Here is an 11,284-nt window from a genome sequence, read left to right on the forward strand (position 1 = left end):
TCTCTCTCTCTCTCTCTCTCTCTCTCTCTCTCTCTCTCTCTCTCTCTTTATTCCTCTCTCCTCTTCCTCCTCCTCCTCCTCCTCCTTTTTCCCTCCCTTCTCTCCATCTTAATTAACTGCCCACTCTCCTTTATCTTTTTTCCCTTCTCTCTCCCCTTCTTTCCTCTCTCTCTCTCTCTCTCTCTCTCTCTCTCTCTCTCTCTCTCTCTCTCTCTCTCTCTCTCTCTCTCTCTCTCTCTCTCTCTCTCTCTCTCTCTCTCTCTCTGTATTTCCTTTCCATTCTCTTTTTTTTCTCCTCTTTCTCCTTTCTTCCATTTCCTCTTCCTCCAATTCCTCTTCTTTCGTCCATATTTTCTCCTCCAATTTGTCTCTCTTTTATTCTATTCTCTCTCTCTATTTTATTTTCATTTCTCCCCTTCCCCTCTTTCTTCTTCCTTCTCTCTCTCTCTCTCTCTCTCTCTCTCTCTCTCTCTCTCTCTCTCTCTCTCTCTCTCTCTCTCTCTCTCTCTCTCTCTCTCTCTCTCTCTCTCTCTCTCTCTCTCTCTCTCTCTCTCTCTCTCTCTCTCTCTCTCTCTTACCTCCCAAATTGATCTTTCTCCTCCATTTCACTTTTCTTTTCTTTCTTTCTTTTCTTTCCTTTTCCCATTCTCCCCTTCCGCCCTTTTTGCTCTATTTCTTTCTTTCTTGCTTTTTTGTTTGTTTCATGTCTTCCTCTTTCTCTTCCTCCTCCTCTTCTTGCCTTTCCAATTCCTCCTCCTTCGGTAATTTCCTTTCTCGTATCTCCTCCCTTTCTCTTCCTCTTCCATTTCCGCTCTTCCTCTCTACACGGTTCCTTCTTTTCCTTCCTTTTCTTAATTTCCTTCCTTACCTGTTCCCTTCTTCCTGTTTACATCTTGTCTCCTCTCTTTCTCTTCCTCTTCTCTTCCCTTCCCTTCCATTTCTTTTCCTTCCCTTCCCTTCCCTTTATTTTCCTTCCCCTTCCCTTCCCCTTCCCCTTCCCTTCCCCTTCCCTTCCCTTCCCTTCCTTACTCCTCCATCATCTTCTCCTTCCTTCCTTTCCTTCCTTCCTTCCTTCCTTCCTTTCCTTCCTTCCTTCCTTCCCTTCCCTTCCCATCCTTTCCCTTCCCTTTCCTTCTCTTCCCTACCCTTCTTTTATCTTCCCCTCCCCTTCTTTCCCTTCCCTTTCATCCCCTTCCCTTCCCTTCCCTTTCATATCCTTCCTATTCTTTCCCTTCCCTTCCCTTCCCTTCCCATCCCTTCCCTTATTTTCTCTTCCCTTCCCATTCCTTTTCTACATTTCCCTTTCTTTCCCATCCCTTCCCTTATCCTCCCTTCCCTACCTTTCCCTTCCCTTTTATTCCCTTCCCTTCCATTAACTCACCTTCCCATCCCTTTCCTTCCTTCCTCCTTCCTTCCTTTCCTTCCTTTATTCCTTCCCTTCCATTAACTCACCTTCCCATCCCTTTCCTTCCCTTCCCTTCCCTTCCCTTTCTTTTCCTTCCCTTATATGCCCTTCCCTTCCATTAACTCACCTTCCCATCCCTTCCCTTTCCATCCCTTCCCTTCCTTTCCCTTCCCTTTTATCCCCTTCCCTTCCATTAACTCACCTTCCCATCCCTTTCCTTCCCTTCCCTTCCCTTCCCTTTCTTTTCCTTCCCTTATATGCCCTTCCCTTCCATTAACTCACCTTCCATCCTTCCTTCCTTTCTTTTCCTTCCTTATGCCTTCCTTCCATTAACTCACCTTCCATCCCTTCCTTCCTTCCTTCCTTCCCTTTCTTTCCTTCCCTTATATGCCTTCCTTCATTAACTCACCTTCCATCCTTTCCTTCCTTACCTTCCTTCCTTTTATCCCTTCCTTCCATTAACTCACCTTCCCATCCTTTCCATCCTTCCCTCCTTCACTACCTTTCCTTCCTTTTGTTCCTTCCTTCCATTAACTCCTTCCATCCCTTCCCCTCCCTCCTTTCCTTCCTTTTATTCCCTTCCCTTCCATTAACTCACCTTCCCATCCTTCCCCTCCTTCCTACCTTTCCTTCCTTCCATTAACTCACCTTCCATCCTTTCCATCCCTTCCCTCCCTTCCTTCCTTTCCTTCCTTTTATTCCTTCCTTCCTTCCCATCCCTTTCCATCCTTCCCTCCCTTCCCTACCTTTCCTTCCTTCCATTAACTCATTCCCCTCCTTCCCTACCTTTCCTTCCTTCCATTAACTCACCTTCCATCCTTTCCATCCTTCCCTCCTTTCCTTCCTTCCCTTTATTCCTTCCTTCCATTAACTCTTCCATCCTTTCCATCCTTCCCTCCTTCCTTCCTTTCCCTTCCCTTTTATTCCCTTCCCTTCCATTAACTCACCTTCCCATCCCTTTCCATCCCTTCCCCTCCCTTCCCTTCCTTTCCCTTCCCTTTTATTCCCTTCCCTTCCATTAACTCACCTTCCCATCCCTTTCCATACCTTCCCCTCCGTTCCCTTCCTTTCCTTTCCTTTTATTCCCTTCCCTTCCATTAACTCACCTTCCCATCCCTTTCCATCCCTTCTCCTCCCTTACCTTCCTTTCCCTTCCCGATTATTCCCTTCCCTTCCATTAACTCACCTTCCCATCCCTTTCCTATCCTTCCCTTCCCTTTCTTTTCCTTCCCTTATATGCCCTTCCCTTCCATTAACTCACCTTCCCATCCCTTTCCTTCCCTTCCCTTCCTTTCCCTTCCCTTTTATTCCCTTCCCTTCCATTAACTCACCTTCCCATCCCTTTCCTTCCCTTCCCTTCCCTTCCCTTCCCTTCCTTTCCCTTCCCTTCCCTTTTCTTCCCTACCCTTCCCTTTCCTTCCCATCCCTTATCTTCCCTTCCCTTCCCTTCCCTCCCCGATTATTCCCTTCCCTACCATTAACTCACCTCCCCATCCCTTTCCTTATCTTCCCTTCTTTCCTTTCCCTTCCCTTTTATTCCCTTCCCTTCCATTAACTCACCTTCCCATCCCTTCCCTTCCCTTCCTCCCTGACAAATACCATCTCATCCCTTCCTCATTCCCTCTCATTCCCAATTCTTCGCTTTCTTTCGATTCCATTCCATTCCTTTCCGCTCCTCTTTTCCTCTCACCCCCCCTCCCACCCCCTCCCCCGTCCCCGGTTCGAGTCCCCGCGGAGCCGTGTGCCTGTCTGCCAACTAATGCCGGGGAATTACCTGCTGAAAATACCGAACGGAGGTGAGACCGGAGCGTAATTAGGAGCCCGATTAAAAGAAAGGAAAAAAAAAAAGGCCAAATGGAGGGAGAGGGGGCGAGGGGGAGGGGTGGGGGGAAGGTGGAGGAAGACATATGCGAAGAGGAAGAGGAAGGCATTTCGAGGAGGAGGAGGGGGTGGTGGTGGTGGTGGTGATGGTGGAGATAAGGAGGAGGAGGAGGAGGAGGAGGAGGAGGAGGGTAATGAGAATGAGCAGGAGAAAAGGAAAGTAGGAGGAGGAGGAAGAGGTTGTGGAGGAGGAGGAGGAGGAGGAGGAGAAGGAGAAACAGTTTTGGTTGTGTTAGTGTGTGTGTGTGTGTGTGTGTGTGTGTGTGTGTGTGTGTGTGTGTGTGTGTGTGTGTGTGTGCCCCGTTGTTAAGCCTTGCCTTCACACACACACACACACACACACACACACAGTAATTACCTGCCCTTCCCATTACCAGGTAGTGAAACAAACAAACACACAAATATATCTATTATTATACATAAATTCATGTGTGTGTGTGTGTGTGTGTGTGTGTGTGTGTGTGTGTGTGTGTGTGTGTGTGTGTGTGTGTGTGTTTAAGGAGAGAGAGAGAGAGAGAGAGATTTCCTTTTCTGTCTCCTTCCTTTCTCTCTCTCTCTCTCTCTCTCTCTCTCTCTCTCTCTCCTCCCCTCTCTTGTACCTCTATTTTTATTATTGCATTTTTCCTCTTCATGTATTCTCCTCCTCCTCCTCCTTTTTCCCTATTCCCAATTCGTTCTTTTCGTCCCTTGCTTGTCTACGCTTTCTAAAAATATTTCCTTTCTCTCTCTCTCTCTCTCTCTCTCTCTCTCTCTCTCTCTCTCTCTCTCTCTCTCTCTCTCTCTCTCTCTCTCTCTCTCTCTCTCTCTCTCTCTCTCTCTCTCTCTCTCTCTCTCTCTCTCTCTCTCTCTCTCTCTCTCTCTCTCTCTCTCTCTCTCTCTTCATGTTTGTTTGTCTATTTGTCTGTTTTCTCGTTGTCAATACCTGTCTCCTGCCTGTCTGTCTATAATGTATCTGTGTGTGTGTTTGTCTGTCTGTCTGTTTGTCTTTTTGGCAGTCTGTGTTTTGATTGTGTGTGTGTGTGTGTGTGTGTGTGTGTGTGTGTGTGTGTGTGTGTGTGTGTGTGTGTGTGTGTGTGTGTGTGTGTGTGTTTGAATTGTTTATATGTGTTTTTCTTTTTTCTTTTTAATCTTCGTTTGGTATCTTTCTTTTTCTTTTTAGTTTTCTTTATATTTCTTTTTTCATCATCTAGTTTTCCCCTTATCTCTCTCTAAGCATGTATGTATATCTCTCTATCTGTCTGTCTATCTGTTTAATTATCTATCTATCTATATTTATCTACATCTATTTGTCTTTATCTAGCTATCTATATCTATTTATCTACCTGTATCTCAATCTATCTATCTATAGCCTTACCTGTATCTCAGTCTCTCTATCTATATATTTATCCATTTATCCGTCCATCTGTCTATAAATCTATCTATCTATCTACCTATCTATCTATCTATATCCACTTCAATCTCGCGCCCGGTACACACAATCTACACACAATCTTTCCTCGCCGCCGCAACAGAATTAATCAGGCCTTTGCGTATTACAAATCTCTCGGATCGGGGGTCTGGTAGAGGCTGACGGCTGGCTGCCCGCGGGGAACAAAAGGAGGGAGTACCAGCTGGGCTTTGATGTAAGGCTGCAAGACACGGGGTGGGGTGGGGGTGGGGCGGGGATCGAACAAAGAAGGAGGAAGAAGAGGAGGTGGTGGAGGAGAGGGAAAAAAGGGGGCTGCAGAGGTGTTTATCGGGTATTTTGTTAGTGTATCTTGAAAGGCGCTTCGAAGTTTGCTCTTGGGCGGCTTTTCCGATACCCTACGCCCCTGTCTACCCAGCAGTGAATGGGCACCAGGTATTAATCGGGGGTTGTGTCCCGTCTCCTGGGATCTATTTCCGTCTCCTATAATTCCTTCCTCTTCTGTCTCTCCCCGGCATATGATGTTGCGCCGACTAAACGAAACTTTCCAAACTTTCCGGTTCTTGTTGGGAGTAAAAAACACCTCGCCACTCCGTCGTTGGAGAATGTTGGAGAATTTGACCCTTAGCTACACTGGGCTTACTTCGCTGATAGGGTGATTGTCCGGGCAATACATGTAAAATAACTGTGATTGAGAGTTTATGGCTGATAATAAATGTGAAATAACTATGGTAGATAATTAACTGCTTTGGTAATAGACAAAATTACTCTGATTGATAATAATTTAACTGTTTATTCATTTCATTTTAGAGTTGGATGTATTATATTTTGTGTTTATAGTGAGAGATTCGGGAAACAGATGTGTTGGGGGAAGGAGGGGGGGGGGGTCTGGGGGGGTTGATTGGTAGGGGGGGGAACTGCATATGTGTGTGTGTTTGTGTGTGTGCGTGTCTGTGTATGTGTGTGTGTGTGTGTGTGTGATGAGAGAGAGTATTCTGTGTAACTTCAAAGCAAAGAGATAAAAAAAAAGCCTTCGTTAGGGATTAGTTTGCATTCGCAGGTGTTGTGTTTTTCGTGGATATGTTGTTTGTTGTTGTTGTTGTTGTTGTTGTTGTTGTTGATCTTAGTTCTTCGTGTTCTTTGTGTTCTGGTTCTTCTCATTCTTTTTCTTATTCTTGTTCTTCTTCTACTTATTATTATTATTATTATTATTATTATTATTATTATTATTATTATTATTATTATTATTATTATTATTATTATTATTATTATTATTATCATTGGTTCGCGAAATGAGAGCCCTCCGGTTTTCTCTCTTCTTCCTCCTCTCGTTTATCATCCTCTCTCCCTCCCTCCTTCCTTCCTTCCTTCTCCGGTCGTTCACTCTCTCTCCTTTCCCCCTTCTCTCCGTATCCTGCTTCTCTTCTCCTTTCCTTTCATATTTCTTCTCCTTTTTCCTCCCTCCCTCTCTTCCTTCCTCTCTTTCCTCCTCCACCCTCTCTTCCTTCCTTCCTTCCTTCTAACCTCTCTCCTAATCTCCTTCCCTCCCGTCCTTCTTTCCTTCCTCCCTCCCAGCTTCTCTTCCTTCCTTTCTCCCTTCCTTCCTTCCTCATTCCCTTCCTTTCCATTCTACCTTCCAGCTTCTCTATACCGCCCTTCCCTTACTTTCCTCCCTTATTCTTCTCTTCCTTCCTTCCTCTTTTCCTCTTCCACCGTCCCTTCCACCGTCTCTTTCTTCCTCTCTCCCTCTCTTCCACCCTCCTTCCCTTTCATCTTTCCTCTCTCCCTCCTTCCCACCCTCCCTTTTACCCGCATCTCCATCCCCTCCATTCCCTCACCTCTTCATCTCCCGACCCGGCTTTCCCTCCTCTTCGCCTTTCCGCTTTTCCTCTTCCGCCTTTGACTCCTGGAAAGCCACTCGCCGCAGCCAATCAGATCCCGCCGTATCGCCCCCGGATCACCGAGGCGCCCGCTGATTGGTCTGTTTGCGGGCGGCGGTTCGTGGTATTTGCGGCCCCCATACACGACCTTATCTTTAGCCAATCAGGAAGCCGAGAGTCTGAAGGATCTGAGCTCTGATTGGAGGAAGGCTTGGGAAAGGAATTGAGGAGAAGGTGCAGAAGGAGAAAGAGTAGGAGAGGGGAAAAGTTCACGGGAAAGAAAAGGGAAAGAGAAAGAGGAAGCTGAGAGGGAAAGATGGGGGAAGGAGGGGGAAGGAAGTGAAGGAGAGAGAGGAGGAGAAGGAAAAAGTTCACGGGAGGGAAATAGGAAAGAGAAAGAGAAGCTAAAGAAAACATGGAGAGGGAAAGTGAGGATAGAACAGGAGGAGGAGGAGGAGAGAAAGCGAGAGGAAAAAGAGATGGAGAAACAGGAAAAGAGGGAGAAAGAGAATAAAATAAAAAAACGGGAATAGGAACGGTGAAGGAGCGAAGAAGGGAGAAGAGGAAAACTGATAATCCTTGAACGTAAACTTGAGAGATTGGATGCCGTGGAAAGGAAAGGAAAGGATTGGAAGCGAAGAAGGAAGAGGAAAGGAAGCAGATGATCCTCTTTGGTACAGACTAGAGGGATTGGATCACGGATTGGAAGGGAATATACGAGTAGGATCCTTAAGCATGTGAACCAAAGACAGTGGATCAATACAAAGGCTATGGATCAAAGACAGGATCAAAATGAAGGATCCAACACCATATTGACTGAAGAGACGAGGGATCAAGTGCTGGAAAGAAATAGGATCCCCGCGCGTTTGGACCGGAGAAACGATGAATCAAAGACAGGATCAGAATAAAGGATCCAACACCGTATAGACCAAAGAAGCGATGGATCAAAGACAGGATCAAAATAAAGGATCCAACACCATATAGACTGAAGAGACGAGGGATCAAGGGGGCTGGAAAATAGGATCATCCAACACCCGAGGGATCAAGTGCTGGAAAGAAATAGGATCCTAGCGCGTATTACCAGAGAAACGATGAATCAAAGACAGGATCAAAATATAATATCCAACACCATATAGACCAAAGAAGCGATGGATCAAAGAGGTTCAAAATAAAGGATCCAACACCATATAGACTGAAGAGACGACGGATCAAGGGCTGGAAAGAAATAGGATCCTAGCGCGTATCACCAGAGAAACGATGGATCAAAGACACGTTCAAAATAAAGAATCCAACACCATATAGACCAAAGAAGCGATGGATCAAAGAGGTTCAAAATAAAGGATCCAACACCATATAGACTGAAGAGACGACGGATCAAGGAGAAACGATGAATCAAAGACAGGATCAGAATAAAGGATTCAACACCGTATAGACCAAAGAAGCGATGGATCAAAGACAGGATCAAAATAAAGGATCAAACACCATATTGACTGAAGAAACGACGGATCAAGGGCTGGAAAGAAATAGGATCCTCGCGCGTTTTGACCAGAGAAACGATGGATCAAAGACAGGATCAAAATAAGGGATCCAACACCATATAGACCAAAGAAGCGATATTAGGTGGGGTTAGATACACGGGAGCCTAGGTTCAAAGGAGCTGCCTTGTACAGACCTACCGGCCCCTTGCAGACTCCTACGTTCTTATGTTCTTATGATCAGAGAAGAACAGCCTGCCTACCCTGCTTGCCTATCCTCCCTTCCTCCCTGCCTGCTTGCCTGCCTCCCGTATTGGTGTGACGTGCGCTTTCTCTCCGTCGCTTCAGTGATTCATAAAGCGTCTAAATACGGCGGGTCATGCACGCTTAACGAAGAGGAGGGTGTGGAGATGAGCGAGGGCGCGGATGAGCACAAACTTCTGCCACACCTCCCTCCCTGCCTTCCTTCTTTCCGCTGCTTGCATGTTGTTAGGCGCTGTATATATCGTCACCCTCATAAAATAATCGCCAAAGTCATTTTTTTGCGATTTCCAGGTTTTTGTTTACATCAATTTTTAAACATGTGACGCCCATTTCTGTATAGTTGCCTTCATCATTCAGGGTTTGAGTGTCCTAGAATTGGCCTTTGCATTTCTGCCTAAATCTTGAGCCAAATGAGATGATGACGGTTCCTTTTCTGATTTCCTGTAAAATAGAAAATAATGACTTAGACGCTTTGTTTACGAAGATGACGATATGTTCCTTCTGTTCTGTTTCCTTTTCCGCGTAAACAAGAGAGTGGTAAAGAAAGGTAGAAAAGACATATCTGACTCGTATCTTTCCATAAACCTCTCGATATCTATTACCATTTTCAGCCATGCGAAGCTGTACGTTCTCCAATCTCCAATCTGGACGCGTATATTGCTGCAGCTTTTTTTTCCTTCCGTCCAGCTGTCTGTATCAACATGTCTGTCTCTGTTTCTCTCTTTGTCTTTCCATTAGTCCGTCTGTTTCTTATTGATTCTGCTCTGGCTGTCTATATCAACATGTCTGTCTGTGTTTCTCTCTTTGTCTTTCCATTATATGTCTGTCTATTTCTTATTGATTCTGCTCTGGCTGTCTGTATCAACATGTCTGTCTGTGTTTCTGTCTTTGTCTTTCCCTTAGTCTGTCTGTTTCTTATTGATTCTGCTCTGGCTGTCTGTATCAACATGTCTGTCTGTGTTTCTCTCTTTGTCTTTCCCTTAGTCTGTCTGTTTCTTATTGATTCTGCTCTGGCAATCTATATCTACATGTCTGTCTGTGGATCTCTCTTTGTCTTTCCATTATATGTCTGTTTCTTATTGATTCTGCTCTGGCAATCTATATCAACATGTCTGTCTGTGTTTCTGTCTTTGTCTTTCCATTATATGTCTGTCTGTTTCTTATTGATTCTGCTCTGGCAATCTATATCTACATGTCTGTCTGTGGATCTCTCTTTGTCTTTCCATTATATGTCTGTTTCTTATTGATTCTGCTCTGGCTGTCTGTATCAACATGTCTGTCTGTGTTTCTCTCTTTGTCTTTCCATTATATGTCTGTCTGTTTCTTATTGATTCTGCTCTGGCAATCTATATCTACATGTCTGTCTGTGGATCTCTCTTTGTCTTTCCATTATATGTCTGTTTCTTATTGATTCTGCTCTGGCAATCTATATCAACATGTCTGTCTGTGTTTCCCTCAAGTTATCTTCACCAATAACATAAGAACATACATAAGAACATAAGAACGTAAGAAGTCTGCAAGAGGCCCAACCAAACCACCCATTCATTTATGCCTTGACTAACGTGAACTTTTCTTTTCCCCCACAGGTAAGGTTCCAACACTCCCTCTCGCTGTCAGCACACCCAACTCCTACCTTTGGTCAGGTGAGGTAGACTGAGTGCTCGTTTTCTCTCCCTGATGGTCCTATACCGGCTCGTCAGACGCTTCCACCCCTCCCATCAACTACTTCCAAAGGCCGACAAGGAGGCCAATCGGGTTCTAATGCGTGGTTCCTTAGCTTCACGGTACAGAAGAAGGGTCGAACTATCAGAACGGCCATAAAGCTACCCCTGGAAATGCCCAAGACTCCTACGAGAGCCTTGTCAAATATGTGTGCTACGGCGTCAAAATGTTTAATGATATGGCCTTAGAAATGTAGTGATAGCAAAGTATGGTGAGAAAGGAAAGAAATAAAAGAAGGAAAGAAGAAGAAGGTGCCGGGAAAAGAAGAAAAATAAAGAAAAGGGAGTTGGAGGAGGAGCGAATAAGGTGGTGGTTGGTGAAAGGAAGAAAGAGGAGAAAAATAGGTTCAGGAGATGAAGGAGAAGGAGAAGGAGGAGAAGGAAAGGTTCATGGGTAAAAGAAAGAAGGAGGGGAAAGAGAAAGTGAAGATGAAGGAAGAGGAGGAGAAGAAGTGGAAAACGGAGAGAAAACATGTGAAAGGAGGAAGAGGAAAAGGAGGAGGGAGAGAAGGAGAAATATGAGGTTGCGTAGATGGGAAAGAGAGAGAGAGAGAGGAAAGAAAAAAAAAGAAAAATAAGGAAACATAGAGAGAGAAAATGGAGATGGAAGAGGAGATAGAGAGAAAGAGATAAATGAATAATAGATGGCAAAGGAGGGAAGAAGGGAAGAAAGAGAAGAAAAAAAACGGGAAGTGGAATAGACGGGAGAGAAAGGAAAAGGAAAGAGAAAAATGAAGAAGCTTGGAGAGAGAAAAAGAATAGCTGAAGGAGGAGAGGAGAAGAGAGCGAGAAAACAAATGGAATAAAATGAAAAGGAAAAGAAAAAGGAGAAGAAAAAAAGAAGGAAGTGAAATATATGAGAAAGAGATGAAAGGGAAAGAGAAAAATGAAGCTTAGAGAAAGGAATAAAAAGAAGAGGAGGAGGAGGAGGAGGAGGAGGAGGAGGAGGAGGAAATTGGTGGTCAGGAAATAGAAAGGGGTATCAGATTCCAAGGAAAAGTCTATATATTCCTAGTCTCAGGTACACACACACACACACACACACACACACACACACACACACACACACACACACACACACATATATAGATAGATCGATAGACAGAGAGAGAGAGAGAGAGAGAGAGAGAGAGAGAGAATTATTCATATATATAAACGAGCCAAAACATCTTTCCTCTTAGGGTATATGTGTATGTATGTATGTATGTATGTATGTATGTATATATGTATTTTAGGAACCAGCGAATGGAAAC

This window comes from Eriocheir sinensis, chromosome 66 (assembly GCF_024679095.1).
Source record: "Eriocheir sinensis breed Jianghai 21 chromosome 66, ASM2467909v1, whole genome shotgun sequence".
NCBI lineage: Eukaryota > Metazoa > Arthropoda > Malacostraca > Decapoda > Varunidae > Eriocheir > Eriocheir sinensis.